Below are 16,384 nucleotides of genomic sequence, written 5' to 3' on the forward strand. Positions count from 1 at the left end.
CAATGTTTGAATCACTTCACTTCAGACTGGAGTGAAAAAAGAAATCGATTGAAAATCCCAGGAAGTAGTGCTGTGTCCATGGAAACTGCAGTGTTTCAAATTTGGTTAAACTGGTTGGAAAGATTAGCAACTGAGCTGCATCAAAGGGCTTGTGCCTTTGAAGCATAAATGCATTTGTTAAGTAAGTTGGGAGTGCTATTCACTGACATGTGGAGAGCAACAGTGAAGGTGCACCGGTCCTCTTAGGCATCTTGTGTTGACTCCAGTTGGATTGAATCTAAATGCATTGAGATTTTCTTCTGAACTGAATAATTTAAAATTCTTCAGTACAGGAGGTGGTCAGTGTCTGATTCCTGTAGCTATTACAGCCTTTGTGCCTGCACTTCCTTTCATTGATTGTTACTAAATTGCATGAATCACTGAGCCAGCAGCAAGAAAAAATTCTGTGTTTTCAAGTGTCTGTAAATCATCTTAAAATGTTCTTTTCAATGAAATAAAGCCTCAGAAAGGCTGATTGAAATATTCAACAGACCAAATTAAGAGTTTAAGCTTACTGTAAGAGAAGGGATGTGAAAATCGATTGCCCTCTTAATTGTGGTCTGCCTCCAGGCCATGACAAGATGCCAGTTACAAATCCAGCACATCAGAGAGTCAGAGAAATCAATGCTTCACTTCCATTGGATTTACATGATGTAGGTGGCTGTGGAGAAGGAGCATTTGGTGCATTCATTATGTTTCAGGAATATTGTGACTAATCGATACAGCCAGAAATAATGTCTTATCAACACACTGAATGGTATCTTGATTTCATTTCATAAGTTTTGTTGTTGGTCCCATTGAAATTGAGTTCTATATTGCAATTTTTTTCATTGTTTATGCATCCCGAAAACAAAGGGGGATGTGCAGACCAGTGTCGTCTTCATGTTACAATAAAAAAAAGCAGCAGATTGGCCAAAGGCCAGACCACTAGGCCTGTTAATTGGATTTGGGTGCTTCTATGCTGTCTGTGTTATTTAATTTATCATTGTACTGCAAGGTTCTGTATTTAATTTGCTTTTAAAGTCCAATCACGTGAATGATGTGATTGTTCATGTGAAAAATATGAAACAGAATTTTGATTGAGGGAAAAGGCATCTGCTTGAATTTTTGGAGCATGTGGTTTTCTTTTCAAAAATAACAAGTGACTTATTCTATATTATTTGTTTTCATTAAAAAAGAAAACACATTACTGTGGCATTTGAATGTAGCCCTTGAACCGATGTTTAATACAAATGACCTTACAGTATGTTAATCAGTGCATTACCAGACAAAAATGAACACCTCAAAGCATATAGATCAAAATACTCTTTGGATTTTCCTAGCCCTTCAAACAGTAGGAAGCTCCTTATTCCATTTACAAAATAGATCTTCCACAATTCAATCACCTAGGCTGCATGGATCTCCAAGTCACCAGTCATTTCATCTGTGTACATTTGTTGAGAAGGTGTGAATTGTACCTTTTACTTCTGAATCCTGCAATTTAACTGCTGGCTGGAAGCTTTTGGCTTGTGTGGATGCACTGAAGGTTGAAACTCTCTTATGACCAAGTTGGCAGAGATTTGCATTTTTTTTCAGCTCAGTGAGAGCAAGGAGCAGCCCTCAAAATGAGCAGTGTTGTTGTCTCATTTATGTTGCAATGCTGGAAAATGCCAGGTGGAAATACAATTTGGCTTATGCAACACCAAACCGATCTCCTGCATTCGTGCATTCTTGGTATCTAACTTCTGCAATCATTGACCAATTAAACCGGAGATAGAATTGAGATAATATGGTGCAGTTCAAAATAATAAGAAATCGTCATGATTTTGGCATGTGGTAAGTTGATATTCATGTATCATATTTTGTTTTCTTTTGGTTTCATACCAGGCAATGTGATAATGCACTTCACTGGGGAGTGACAAGATCCTGTTGCCAATAACTTTGAAGCGAGCTGCTGATCTAATTCAAATGCAGCAAAGACAAACAAACACATTGAATTGAATTATTCTCCTTTTGGGTATTTATAACAGGTAACTACTGTGTAAGATAAGCAGAGACATGAGAACCTATCACCTGTCTGGGAATGCTGGATAATACAAGGCACTTCAGAAAAAGGAGCTAGTGGAGGTGATTAACACTAACACAAACCTCATTTGATAACAATCAAGAAGCAGGAGTTGACCATTCAGCCTCTCATGTCTCCTTTGGAATTCAAAAACATCATGGTCGATCTGATTGTTACTTTAAATCTTGACATTTAGATTAGATTCCTTACAGTATGGAAACGGGCCCTTCGACCCTCCGAAGAGTAACCCACCCAGACCCATTCCCCTACCCTATATTTACCCCTGACTAATGCACCTAACACTATGAGCAATTCACCTGACCTGCACATCTTTGGACTGTGGGAGGAAACCGGAGCACCCGAAACAAATGTGCCAAACTCCACACAGACAGCTGCCTGAGGCAGGAATCAAACCCGGGTCCCTGGAGCTGTGAGGCAGCAATGCTCACCATTGAGCCACCGTGCTGCCCTATTCTTGGCTGCATTTAACAACCATTTATCTCTCCACTCTGCAGGCACCCTGCCTCTATTCCTGATGAAGGACTTTTGCCCAAAATATCGATTTTCCTGCTCCTCGGATGCTGCCTGACCTGCTGTGCTTTTCCAGCACCACTCTAATCTAGACTCTGGTTTCCAGCATCTGCAGTCCTTGTTTTTACCTAGCTGTAACCGTTCATTCCCTTGATTAAAAAAAAAGTCTGTCCAACTCAGCCTTAAAATATTCAAAGATTCTGCTTCCAATATTTTAGGAAGACAGTTCAAAAGACTGTCCACCCATGAGAGAAAAGAAAAGCCCCGTTTCTATTTTCAGTGGGTGCCCTCTGATTGTTAAACGCTGATTCTTCTGCAACAAAAAAGATCTTGTCAAGAATGCTCAGGATTTTATATTTCCAATCTTTCTACACAAGACCATCTCTATGAAGATAATGAATTATAATTATTTATCAATACTTCCAGATATTAATCCAGTAAACTTTCTCTGAACTGTTTCCAATGTGTTTATATCCTTAAATAATATGACCAATACTGTCTACAGAACTCCAGATGTGCTCCCACCAGTGTTCTGTTGAAGTGAAGAAAACCCTCCCTACCTTTGTATTTGATTCCTCTTGTGATATGAGATGTTATAGTATTAGATTTCCTCATTACTTGTTGGACCTAGAAACTAGCTTTTTGCAACTCATGCATTAGCTCATTCAAATCCCTCTGCGACTCAGAGCTTTATAATTTCATACCATTTCGATAAAACATATTTATTTTTATTCTTCCTGTCAAAATGGAGAATGTCACATTTCCTACATTACACAGTTAGTTCTACTATAATGTGGTAGTTCAATTCTCATGCAATCCTCTGTTATAAGAAAACCATGTAATAGCAGCACCATTTAAACAAATGGGTCCAGCGTTGCTTTAAAGGTCTGCACTTTAGAAACAGTGTCCCCAATTTGTCAATTCCATCACAGTGAATTTGTGTTAACGAAACATACATTATAGCAGAACGACCTGAGTACTCCATTTGTCAGATCTTTGCCCAAATACCTAATGTATTTCTCTCTGTAATATCCTTATACCTCTCACAACTCAATTTCCCAGCTGTCTTTGTGTTCCCAGCACATTTAGCAGCCACTACTTCCTGTCAGCCAGCTCAAATTCTGTCCAGACCAAAATGTTCAACCCGACACCAACACCTGAGCTTTACTTTTCTCAATAACATTTGTTTGGACATTTTATCAAATGTCAAACAGAAATCAAATTAGAGTAGACCTTCATCAACACCACATATTACGTCCTTAAAGAATCCACTGTGGTGATAAGCAAGATGGCGGCAGAGTAAAACACTACAGTCGACACACCTATGCTAAGTCTGTTCTTTCTCTTTTTTTCCCTTCTCATTTTTTCTCCTTTTCTGTGGTTTCTTCTTCAATTTTGACTTGGACTAAAGTGGGGGAGCTGAAGACGGGGAGGGGAATCGAGTTCCAGTCCCAGGGCGGAGGACAGGGAGGGGAATCGAGTCCCAGTGCGGAGGAGGAGAATCGAGTCCCCATGCGGAGGACGGGGAGGGGAATCGCGTCCCAGGGCAGAGGACAGGGAAGGGGAATCGCGTCCCAGGGTGGAGGACGGGGAGGGGAATCGCGTCCCAGGGCAGAGGACGGGGAGGGGAATCGAGTCCCCGTGCGGAGGACGGGGAAGGGGAATCGAGTCCAAGGGTGGAGGACGGGGAAGGGGAATCGAGTCCCCGTGCGGAGGACGGGGAAGGGGAATCGAGTCCAAGGGTGGAGGACGGGGAAGGGGAATCGAGTCCCCGTGCGGAGGACGGGGAAGGGGAATCGAGTCCCAGTGGAAACGTACCTTGGAGCAGCTGAAAGCTGGTGCGGAGCAGAATATAGGAGTGAAATGGAACAGAGATAGTGTTGGACTGGGGTCTAGCACAAGTGGTCAGACTACGTGTGAAAGCCCTTGTACTCAGCTACTGCTAATGTTTATTTGCAATTTGTTTATCTGACTATAATATATATCTAACCTTTGACTATATCATATTTCTAACTTCTATTCTGAATCACTGTAAAGTAATACTTTTCTTTTCTATTCCTGGTTTGTATCACACATTTGTACCTAGGTACTTGTACCTAAGATGGCGCCATAAGAGGCGACATTGTAAAATCTTTCACTGTACCCCTGTAATTCTGTGCTTGAGTACACGTGACAATAAAGGATGTTGTTTGATTACCTTGAACTTATCTAAGTCCCTATTTAAACATTTTCAATAATACACCTAATAATTCCACTGTGACAGATGTTAAGCTAACTGGCCTGTAGCTTCCAGTTTGATCGCACCTTCTCCAAACTGAGGAGGTTTTGCAAAATTAAAACCAACACATCAACTATCTTACTGACCACTTGTCTCTGGGCCCTAAAATGGTGTCCATCATAACCTGGGCACCTGCCAGCCCTCAGCATCTTACTCACTCAGTCCCACTTCTCTGGTAACTGGGGCTTTCCTGCGTTCCTTCTTCTCATCCATCTCCTAATTTATTACTGTTGCTGAAACGTCACTTGTATCATTGATAACTCGAAAACCCTGGTCATATTTCTTGAATAAAAACAAAATACAGCAGAAACTGGAAATCTATGGCAGAGAAACTGCTGAGAAACTCTGCCAGTATGGCAGCATATGTGGAGAAAGAAACACAGTTAATGTTTTGAGTCCAGTATAACATTTCTTCAGAACTTTCTATTCCAAATGCTGTGTACATTCATTCACAAATAACTTTTGTTTTATATTTTTATTCTTCTGATAACTTATAGTCTTATCTGTTATTTTGCTCTATTGTTTATTAACTCATTGGGGGACGTGGGCATCATTGGTTGGTCTATTTATTGCCCATCCCAAGTTGCCTAAGAAAAGGCCGTTTAGTACTCTCTATCCCTTACTGTAGCAATTTGTTTATTATTTCCTGCATTTAGACTGTGCTTTTGATCTTGATTCTGCATTTTGATTTATCACATCTTCTGAAAATTGATCCCTTTCTCCTACTCTTAAGTACTGTCTAATTCCCTATATCATTGGCAAGAGTAATGGCATCAGTACAGTTCAAGTGATCCAATTTTGACTTTCCCCAGTAGAAGTGCCAGTGCCACATTAACTGGAACCCACTTCTCCCACACAGGTCTTTGAGCCATGCATTCATCTGTTTAATTTGCCTAACGGCAATTTAAGCATGGCTTAGGTAATCGCACATGTTCTTTTTCCTTTCTTCATAGAGTCATACAGTACAGAAACAGATCCCACTCATTCCATGCTGACCTGGTTTCCCAAAACTAAACTGGTCCCCCTTGCTGGGCCCATATCCCTCTGAACCCTTCCTATTCATGTACTTGGCCAAATGTCTACTAAGTGTACCTGTATCTACCAATTCCTCTGGTAGCTAATTCCACATATGAATCACCCTCTGTGTGAAAACGTTGCTTCTCATGTCTATTTTAAATTTTTCTCCTCCTTATGCCCCCTAGTTTTGAACTCCTCCACCCTCGGGAAACAATCTTTGCTAATCACCATATCTGTCCTGCTCCTGATTTTATAAATCTCGATAATGTCACTCCTCAATCCCCTATGCTCCAGTGAAAACGTCCAAGCCTATTCGGCCTACCCTTGTAACTCAAACTCCTCCAGTCCTGGCAACATCCTTGTATATCTTTTCTGAACCCTTTCCAATTTAATACAATCATTCCTCTCGCAAAGCAACCAGAACTGCGCACACAGAAGTGACCTCACCAATGTCCTACAAAACCATAAACACAATGACCCAACTCCTCTCCTCAGTGTTATGAGCAATGAAGGCAGGCATGGCAAATGCCTTCTTAACCATCCTGCCGACCTGTGACACAAATTTCAAAGAACTGTGTACCTGAACCCTTATGTCTCTCTATTCGACAACACTTCCCCGAGCCCTACCATCAGCTGTATAAGTCCTGCTCTTGTTTATTTTACCAATATGCAACACTTGCATTTATCCAAATTAAATTTCATCTGCCATCCCCAGACCATTGACCCAATTGATCAAGATCCATTTGGAGTCTTAGGTAACCTTCTTCACTCTCTACTACACACCAATTTTGGTGTCATCCACAAACGCACTGGCCATGCCTCCTAAATTCTCGTCCAAATCATTTATGTAAGTGACAAACAAAATTGGACCCAGTATCAATCCTTGCAAAACAGCACTGGTCGCAGGCCTCCAGTCCAAAAAATAACCCTCCACCACCATCCTCTTTCTCCTACCTTCAAGCTAATTTTGTATCCAATTGACAAGCTCTCCCTGAATCTCATGTGATCTCACTTCATTAATTAGTCTACGAGGTGAAACCTTGTCAAAGGCTTAACTAAAGTCCATGCAGACGATGTTTACCACTCTGATCTCATCAATATTTTTGGTATGTCCTCAAAAAACTCAATCCAGTTTGCGAATCATGATTTGCTTTGCACAAAGTCATGCTGACTATGCATGATCAGTCCTTATCTTTTTCCTGTCTATTCCATTGGTACCTTAAGAAATCATAGCAACTGTCCCCCACCACCCCCTCCCCCCCCCCCCCCCCCCCCCCAAACTCCCCAAGGTTCATAGTTCCTTGAAAATGGAGTCACAGGTAGAAGAAGGCGTTTGATATGCTTTCTTTTATTGGTCAGAGTATTGAGTACAGGAGTTGGGAGGTCATGTTGCAGCTGTACAGGACATTGGTTAGGCCACTTTTGGAATATTGCATGCAATTCTAGTCTCCTTCCTATCAGAAAGATGTTGTGAAACTTGAAATGTTTCAAAAAATATTTACAAGGATGTTGCCAGGTTTGGAGGAGATGAGCTGTAGGGACAGGCTGAATAGGCTGGGCCTGATATCCCTGAAGTGTCAGAGGCTGAGAGGTGACCTGATAGAGGTTTATAAAATCATGAGGGGCATGAAGTCCTTTCCCTGGGTTGGGGGAGTCCAGAACTAGAGGGCATAGGTTTAGGGTGAGAGGGGAAAAATTTAAAAGGGACCTACTGGGCAACCTTTTCCTACAGAGGATGGTGTGTGTATTGAATTGGCTGCCAGAGGAAGTGGTGGAGGCTGGCACAATGACAACATTTTAAAAGGCATCTGGATGGGTATATGAATAGAAATGGTTTAGAGGGATATGGGCCAATTGCTAGCAAATGGGATTAGATTAGGTTAGGATATCAGGTCAGCATGGACAATTTGGACTGAGGGGTCAATTTCTGGGCTGTACATCGCTATGACTCTAAATCCTCTTGCAGTAAAACTCAAACAGGCTATGTTGCATTTATTAAACAGATTAAGCACCTGTGATAAATAAGAACCATTACTGAACTGTAACCCATTCTGTCTCTGTATGAAATGACCTTTAGCATTAAGCAGTTCCATTATTTTCCTGTAGTCTAGGGCATTAATCTTATTGAGTTATGTGCCTCAAGTGAGCTTGATAAATCATTTGTGGAGTTTAGTGTGCTTTCAGGTTTGTTCAATCATACAGTCTGGCTAATTTTCATTTCATGTAAAATGTTGGTCATCTTCTCTTTGTATACCCCCTCTTCAGAAAGCAATATCAAATGAACATAGGCTCAAAACAGACAGCTGATCACGAATAGAAATGACAATCGATGATAATGTTGACTAAAAAATTATATTGGCGGGATCACTCTTACATTCACATATGTTGGGACACTAAACTGCCTGATTTTTAAAAATAGTTTAGACCTAACAATGAGTGTTTGACAAACATAAATAAAAATGCATTATTAGTACCCAGTTCTGAACATAAGCTGATCAACATCATATTGGGTGCAGACTTGAATTAGCATGAAGAACAGAGAGGTAGAAGGAATGGAAAATTGCACAAAAGCCTTAGAAATGATTCAGAAGTTTGGTGATTTCATTACAGCCTTTACCAATCCAAAGGTGGCTTAACTGTACATTAAAGGAAAAGAAAATGGAAGGTGTACAACATTAGATTGCATTGAAGTAATGAAACAGCTTGATATCCAACTCCTGTGGCAGCCAGTAACATACATTTACCTCCAACATTGCTACCTGATGTAGCAATGCTAATGTTTTATCCTGCAACATAATAAAGTAGGTATGGACATTATAATATTGAAGAATTCAACAGACTGCTAATTATTATTTTGCTCAACCATTAGCTTCCCCAAGCTCGAATGTCTAGGTTTGTATTAAGGTATTAGTTTACAACAAAGGAATATGCTAACAGTAAAATATTGAGCTTCAAAGTGATTTAAGTGATTTGAGGTAAGTGGAGTATGAGACTTTTGTACACTCAGTTCATGTATCATGATAAGTGATTTTACTTTAAATATAGCTCTTAAAGGCATGCTAACCTTAAAACCAAGCATGATGTACACCTTTTTTCAAAGACTAAACTTACATCAAGCTGATGTATACAATTGTACACAAACAATTTGATAATAATGCAAACAGGTAAAACAGAGTTTTAAAAGCCTAACTTTTCAAACTTTATTGTCATGTTTTGGTGATCTGACAACTCATCTGGTGATTGTGTACCTGTCTGGAAAAGTGTGTCCTGTTTTCTGTTTCACTTATTTGACAACTTGGCTATCCTGCTATTAGTTGTTGTCACTTAACTTCATCTCGCAATCATCAGAGTTAGAGTTAGAGTTAACGTTAACCCTCTTGAAGTTTTTCCTGACTGCACTTATGCATGATTGGTTTGAGTGGGCTTCCAATTCTTTGCAATTTAGCCCCATGGTGAGTGCTGATTTTGTAGTTTTGTTGCTGAGAACTTAATGATCATTGACCTGATAAAACATAACATACACTCCACAAGACAGCTTAAAACCGGAGTGGAATGACAATGTGGTATGGGTAACCCTCCACTTAAAACACGTGTCTTGAACTGGTTTACCAGTTCACTGCTGTCCATTCTCAGACATTATCTGAGCCGGGACACTGAATGAATTGAAAATAGTGCTAATCATTTCAATGACAGTCATGGTCATTGTGTTGGTAAGTTATTGAACAATGACGAATTTAGATTTGTTATAAGGATAATATAGCTCAGTCCATCATGCAAGCCAATCTTCCATCCATTGACTCCATCTATACTTCTCACTGCGTTGGAGAGGCAGCCAACATCATCAAAGACCCGTCCCACCCCGGTTACAATCTCTTCCAACATCTTCGTTCAGGCAGATGATACAAAAGCTTAAACACACGTACCAAAAGGTTCAAAACAGCTTCTTCCCTGCTGTTATTAGACTTCTGGTGGACCTGTAAAACTTCAAATTTAATGTTGACCTCACTCTTTGTACAACTTCTCTACAGCCTTGACATTATATTCCTCATTCTCTTCTGTTACCCTTATGTACTTTGTATGGTATGATCTGCCTGTGCTACATACAAAACAAAACTTTTCACTATACTTAGGTACATGTGGTCATAATTAATCAAATCAGATGCAATCTTCCCTGTGAAAAGGTCAGCTGCTGGAACAGGGAGCCTGTGTTGCTGTGGCTGATACATTAGACATGCCTCACATGCATTCACAAGTCATTGAATACCTTGAATTATCCCTGAGCATGACATAAATTTATGTTTTAGCTGCCTAGATGTTTTACATTCCCTGGTATAACAAGGATGTGATATCCTAGCATAATGTTTTTAGTATGAGGACTTGTTTGACCTTGAAAATGATTTGTTCTGATAACACGTGTTTTTCAAAAGAAACCAATGTTTTCCTGTACTACTTTTGGGGCTGTCAGGCCATCCCCAGAATAGGGTCTTTTGTAACTCTGTAGTTGCTCATCTTCAACAGTTTAACAAATCAACCTTGAGAACGACTTCAACTTTGTAACTTAGAATGTCAAGTTACATTTCAATAGGCATGTAGACAAGGGTTAAGAAGGCATTTCATATGCTTGCCTTGATTGTTCAGACTTCTGAGTACAGGAGTTGGGATGTCATGTTGAGGTGTACAGAATCCATTTTTTAGATTAGAACCAGTCTGACCATTGTGGCACAGACAGCCTCACAGGGAGTTAACATCTTCTGGGCTGACATGACACCAGTTGTTAAAGTACACTTGAGAATGTAACTTTTAATAAAAAGTTTTACGATTTACATATGAAAGAGCTGAAACCTACATGGTCATTCTAAAAGATGAGAGACTAAATAAACAATCTGGGTCTTTTTTCAATATATAATTTCAGTTACATCACACTGTAAACATTTGCTATAAATTCTGTGTCTTACGATCTAATTCTCCACAACCACCTGATGAAGGAGCAGCGCTCTGAAAGCTAGTGCTTCCAAATAAACCTGTTGGATTATAACGTGGTGTTGTATGATTTTTAACTTTATTTGCGATTATCTGTGGACATGACTAAGCTTGGATGTTTTGTCTTTATTTGGTAGAGAAAGCAATTAGTGATTTACTGCAATCTTAGCTTTCAGCAGACCAGAATAACTTAGTATAACTCCACTCACAAAACCATCTAACAGTCTCTTATCAATTCCTGTATCTTCAGCATTATCGGGGAGGTAAGTAATTTGCTCAATGTGTCAGATGTAATCATCTTAGTCCCCGGTTTAAATTTTAGATCTCACTTCAAAGTGTTAACCTCAGAACTTGTTTACTGATTTGGTTACATCATGTGTGGTATGTTCCACCACAGTGGGTGCAGTTTGAATCTCATCAATTATGGCCATACCGAGATCTGTACATACTGATAGTCAGCAGGTAGAAGATTCCAGCCATCAAAAGTGAGTTTATGTGATTCCAATAACAGATGGAATTGTTGGTCTGTTATTGTCTGGGAGGCAGTATCTTGTAGCATGTACCAAGGTGTGCGACTTGCTGAGGTACTTGTCCTTCAGGACATATAGTGCTACTATATTGGCACGATACGGCATTAATAGTTATAAAACCTCCTGATGATCTTCGTTAATGGAAATAGTCTGCAAGTTTAATAGAGTCATAGAGTCATACAGATGGACAACATGGAAAAAGACCCTTCAGTCCAACCCATCCATGCTGACCAGATATCCCAACCCAATCTAGTACCACCTGTCAGCACCCGGCCCATATCCCTCCAAATCCTTCCTATTCATATACCCATCCAAATGCCTTTTAAATGTTGCAACTGTACCAGCCTCCACCACTTTCTCTGGCAGCCCATTCCATACATGTACCACACTCTGTGTGAAAAAGTCGCCCATTAGGTCTCTTTTCTGTCTTTTGCCTCTCAACTTAAACCTATATGCTCTAGTTCTGGACTCCCCCACACCAGGGAAAAGACTGTCTATTTATCATATCCTTGCCCCTCATAATTTTGTAAACCTCTATAATGTCACCCCTCAACCTCCGCTGCTCCAGGGAAAACAGCCTCAGCCTGTTCAGCCTCTCCTTATACCTCAAATCCTCCAACCCTGGCAATAGCCTTGAAGGAGACCAGAATTGCATGCAATATTCCAACAATGGCCTAACCAATGTCTTGCACAGCCGCAACATGTCCTTCCAGCTCCTGTACTCAATACTCTGACCAATAAAGGAAAGCATACCAAACACCTTCTTCACTATTCTATCCACCTGTGACTCCACTTTGAAGGAGCTATGAACCTGCACTCCAAGGTCTCTTCGTTCAGCAACACTCCCTAGGACCTTACCATTAAGTGTATAAGTCCTGCTAAGATTTGCTTTCCCAAAATGCAGCACCTTGCATTTATCTGATTAAACTCCATCTGCCACTTCTCAGTCCATTGGCCCATTTGGTCAAGATCCTGTTGTAATCTGAGGTAACCTTCTTCACTGTCCACTACACCTCCAATTTTGGTGTCATCTGCAAACTTACTAACTGCACCTCTTATGCTCGCATCCAAATCATTTATGTAAATGACAAAAAGTCGTGGACCCAGCACCGATCCTTGTGGCCCTCCACTGGTCACAAGGCTCCAATTTGAAAAGCAACCCTCCACCACCACCTTCTATCTTCTACCTTTGAGCCAGTTCTGTATCCAAATGGCTAGTTCTCCATATATTCTGTGAGATCTAATCTTGCTAACCAGTCGACCTTGGGGAACCTTGTCGAATGCCTTACTGAAGTCCATATAGATCACATCTACTGCTCTGCCCTCATCAGTCCTCTTTGTTACTCCTTCAAAAAACCCAATCAAGTTTGTGAGTCATGATTTCCCACACAGAAAGCCATGTTGACTATCCCTACTCAGTCCTTGCCTTTCCAAATACATGTACATCCTTTCCTTCAGGATTCCCTCCAACAACTTGCCCACCACCGACGCCAGGCTCACTGGTCTATAATTCGCTGGCTTGTCCTTACCACCCTTCTTAAACAGTGGCACCACACTAGCCACCCCCCCCCCCGCCCCCCCGCGTCTTCCAACACCTCATCTGTGACTATCGATGATACAAATATCTCAGCAAGAGTCTCAGCAATTACTTCTCTAGCTTACCACAGTGTTCTAGGGTACACTTGATCAGACCCTGGAGATTTATCCACCTTTATGCATTTCAAAACATCCAGCACTTCCTCCTCTGTAATCTGGACATTTTGCAAGATGTCACCATCAATTTTCCTACAGTCTATATCTTCCATATCCTTTTCCACAGTAAATACTGTTGCATAATACTCGTTTAGTATCTCCTCCATTTTCTGCGGCTCTACACTAAGGCCACCTTGCTGATCTTTGAGGGGTTCTATTCTCTCCCTAGTTACCCTTTTGTCCTTAATGTATTTGTAAAAACCCTTAGGATTCTCCTTAATTCTATTTGCCAAAGCTTTCTCATGTCCCCTTTTTGGCCTCCTGATTTCCCTCTTAAGTATACTCTTACTTCCTTTATACTCTTCTAAGTATATACTATTCACCCGATCTATCCTGTCTATACTTGACATATGCTTCCTTCTTTTTCTTCACCAAACCCTCGATTCCTTTAGTCATCCAGCATTCCCTACCTACCAGCCTTTCCTTTCACCCTAACAGGAATATACTTTCTCTGGATTCTCATTATCTCATTCCTGAAGGCTTCCCATTTTCCAGCTGTCCCTTTACCAGCGAACATCTGCCCACAATCAGCTTATGAAAGTTCTTGCCTAATACCGTCAAAATTGCCTTTCTCTAATTTAGAACTTCAACTTTTAGATCTGGTCTATCCTTTTCCATCACTATTTTAAATCTAATAGAATTATGGTCGCTGGCCCCAAAGTGCTCCCCCACTGACACCTCAGTCACCTGCCCTGCCTTATTTCCCAAGAGTAGGTCAAATTTTGCACCTTCTCTAGTAGGTACATCCACATACTGAATCAGAAAATTTTCTTGTACACACTTAGCAAATTCCTGTCCATCTAAACCCTTAACACTATGGCAGTCCCAGTCTATGTTTGGAAAGTTAAAATCCCCTACCATAATCACCTTATGATTCTTACAGATAGCTGAGATCGCCTTACAAGTTTGTTTCTCAATTTCCTTCTGACTGTTAGGGGGTGTATAATACAATCCCAATAAGGTGATCATCCCTTTCTTATTTCTCAGTTCCACCCAAATAACTTCCCTGGATGTATTTCCAGGAATATCCTCCCTCAGCACAGATATAATGCTATCCCTTATCAAAATCGCCACTCCCCCTCCTCTCTTGCCTCCCTTTCTTTCCTTCTCATAGCAGTTATATCCTGGAACATTAAGCTGCCAGTCCTGCCCATCCTTGAGCCATGTTTCTGTGATTGCTATTATATCCTATGATGTCCTATGATGTTCCTAACCATGCCCTGAGTTCATCTGCCTTCCTCGTTCGGCCTCTTGCATTGAAATAAATGCAGTTTAATTTATTAATCCTACCTTGTCCCTGCTTGCCCTGACTGTTTGACTCTCTTCAGTTCTCAACTGTGCCAGTCTCAGATTGATCTCTTTCCTCACTATCTCCCTGGGACCCACCCCCACCACAACCCTCACCTTACTAGTTTAAATCCTCTGGAGCAGCTCTAGCAAATCTTCCTGCCAGTATATTACTCGCCTTCCAATTTAGGTGCAATCTGTCCTTCTTGTACAGGTCACTTCTACCCCAAAAGAGATTCCAATGATCCAAAAGTGTGAATCCTTATCCCATACACCAGCTCCTCAGCCATGCATTCATCTGCTCTATCCTCCTATTCCTGCCCTCACTAGCTCGTAGCACCGGGAATATTCCAGATATTACTACTCTCGAGGACCTCCTTTTTAATTCCTGCCTAACTCTCTGTAATCACCCTTCAGAATCTCACCTTTTCCTTTCCTATGTCATTGGTTCGAACATATTCACCTTCTGAAATATGTCTGCACCTCATTGATTTGTTTGCAATTGTGAACCTTTTTAATACTTTCCTTGTTGCCAATATTGAGATGTTGTGCCATCTTTCATGGCACCTGTATATATTCTGAGATCTGGCTTGGCCTTTGGAATCAGATTTCTTCCCTTTGCAAGTCCAGTGTTCCTCTGAGCCACATGTTTTGTATATATCAATAAATTTGGATAGCTTTTGAATGATTGTAACAAACTGCATGATAAAATTTTTGATGGTTTCATTTGCTTTGCTGACTCTAAATCATGTCATTATTATTGAACTGGTAGCTTCATACTTACATCCTTAACGCATCGATGATATAAAATCTTTTCTCTTGCTCAAAAACAAAAGGCTTTAATTGGTGCTAAGACATTATTTGACTCAATGAGTTTCTGTTACATTTCCTCTATAGAAAAGTCACAGTCATCTTTTGTCAAATTGGACAATGGATAGACAGGGTTTAGATCAGAGTGATGCTGGAAAAACGCAGCAGCTCAGGCAGCATCCAAAGAGCTGAAAAATCGATGTTTCAGGCAAAAGCCCTTCATCAGGAATAGAGGCAGGAAGCCTCCAGGGTGGAGAGATAAATGGTGGGGGTGGAGGGAGGGACCGGGGTTGGGGAGAAGGTCCCCTACACTGGGGAGACTGGATGTCTCCTCGCAGAGCGCTTCAGGGAATATCTCCTGGACACACACCAATCAATCCCACTGCCCCCGGTCGAACATTTCAATTTCCCCTCCCACTCTGCCGAGAACATGCAGGTCCTGGGCCTCCTCCACCGCCGCTTCCTCACCACCCAATGCCTGGAGGAAGAATGCCTCATCTTCCGCCTTGGAACATGTCAACTCCAGGGCATCTGTATAGATTTCACCAGTTTCCTCATTTCCCCTCCCCCCACATTACCTCTGTTCCAACCTTCCAGTTCAGCACCATCCCCGTGACCTGTCCTACCTGTCAATCTCCCTTCCCACCTATCCGCTCCACCCTCCTCTCTGACCTATCACCTCCATCCCCACCCCCATTCACCTATTGTACTCTTTGCTACCTTCCCCCACCCTCTTTTCTGTCCTATCACCTCCATCCCCACCCCATTCACCTATTGTACTCTTTGCTACCTTCCCCCACCCTCTTTTCTGTCCTATCACCTCCATCCCCACCCCATTCACCTATTGTACTCTTTGCTACCTTCTCTCCAGCTCTCCCCCATCCCCATTTATTTCTGCACTCTGGAGGCTCCCTGCCTCTATTCCTGATGAAGTCGATTTTCCTGCTTCTTGAATGCTGCCTGACCTGCTGTGCTTTTCCAGCACCACTCTGACCTATACTCTGGTTTCCAGCATCTGCAGTCCTCACCTTTGCCTAATAGATAGACAGGGTTGATGTCTGTATGAAATGAGCTGAACTTTATTAGTTCTGAAGTAAATTCTTGTATTGAGCTGAC

At 41.3% G+C, this 16,384-nt stretch overlaps 1 protein-coding gene across 1 annotated transcript in view; it reads left to right on the forward strand.

Moving 5' to 3' along the window:
• lsamp (limbic system associated membrane protein) overlaps window positions 1–16,384 on the forward strand; it is an 855,795-nt gene that overhangs the window by 804,377 nt on the left and 35,034 nt on the right. The gene's annotated exons all lie outside the window — the stretch shown is intronic.

The sequence above is a fragment of the Hemiscyllium ocellatum genome, chromosome 12 (genome assembly GCF_020745735.1).
Source record: "Hemiscyllium ocellatum isolate sHemOce1 chromosome 12, sHemOce1.pat.X.cur, whole genome shotgun sequence".
In the NCBI taxonomy this organism is placed as follows: Eukaryota; Metazoa; Chordata; class Chondrichthyes; order Orectolobiformes; family Hemiscylliidae; genus Hemiscyllium; species Hemiscyllium ocellatum.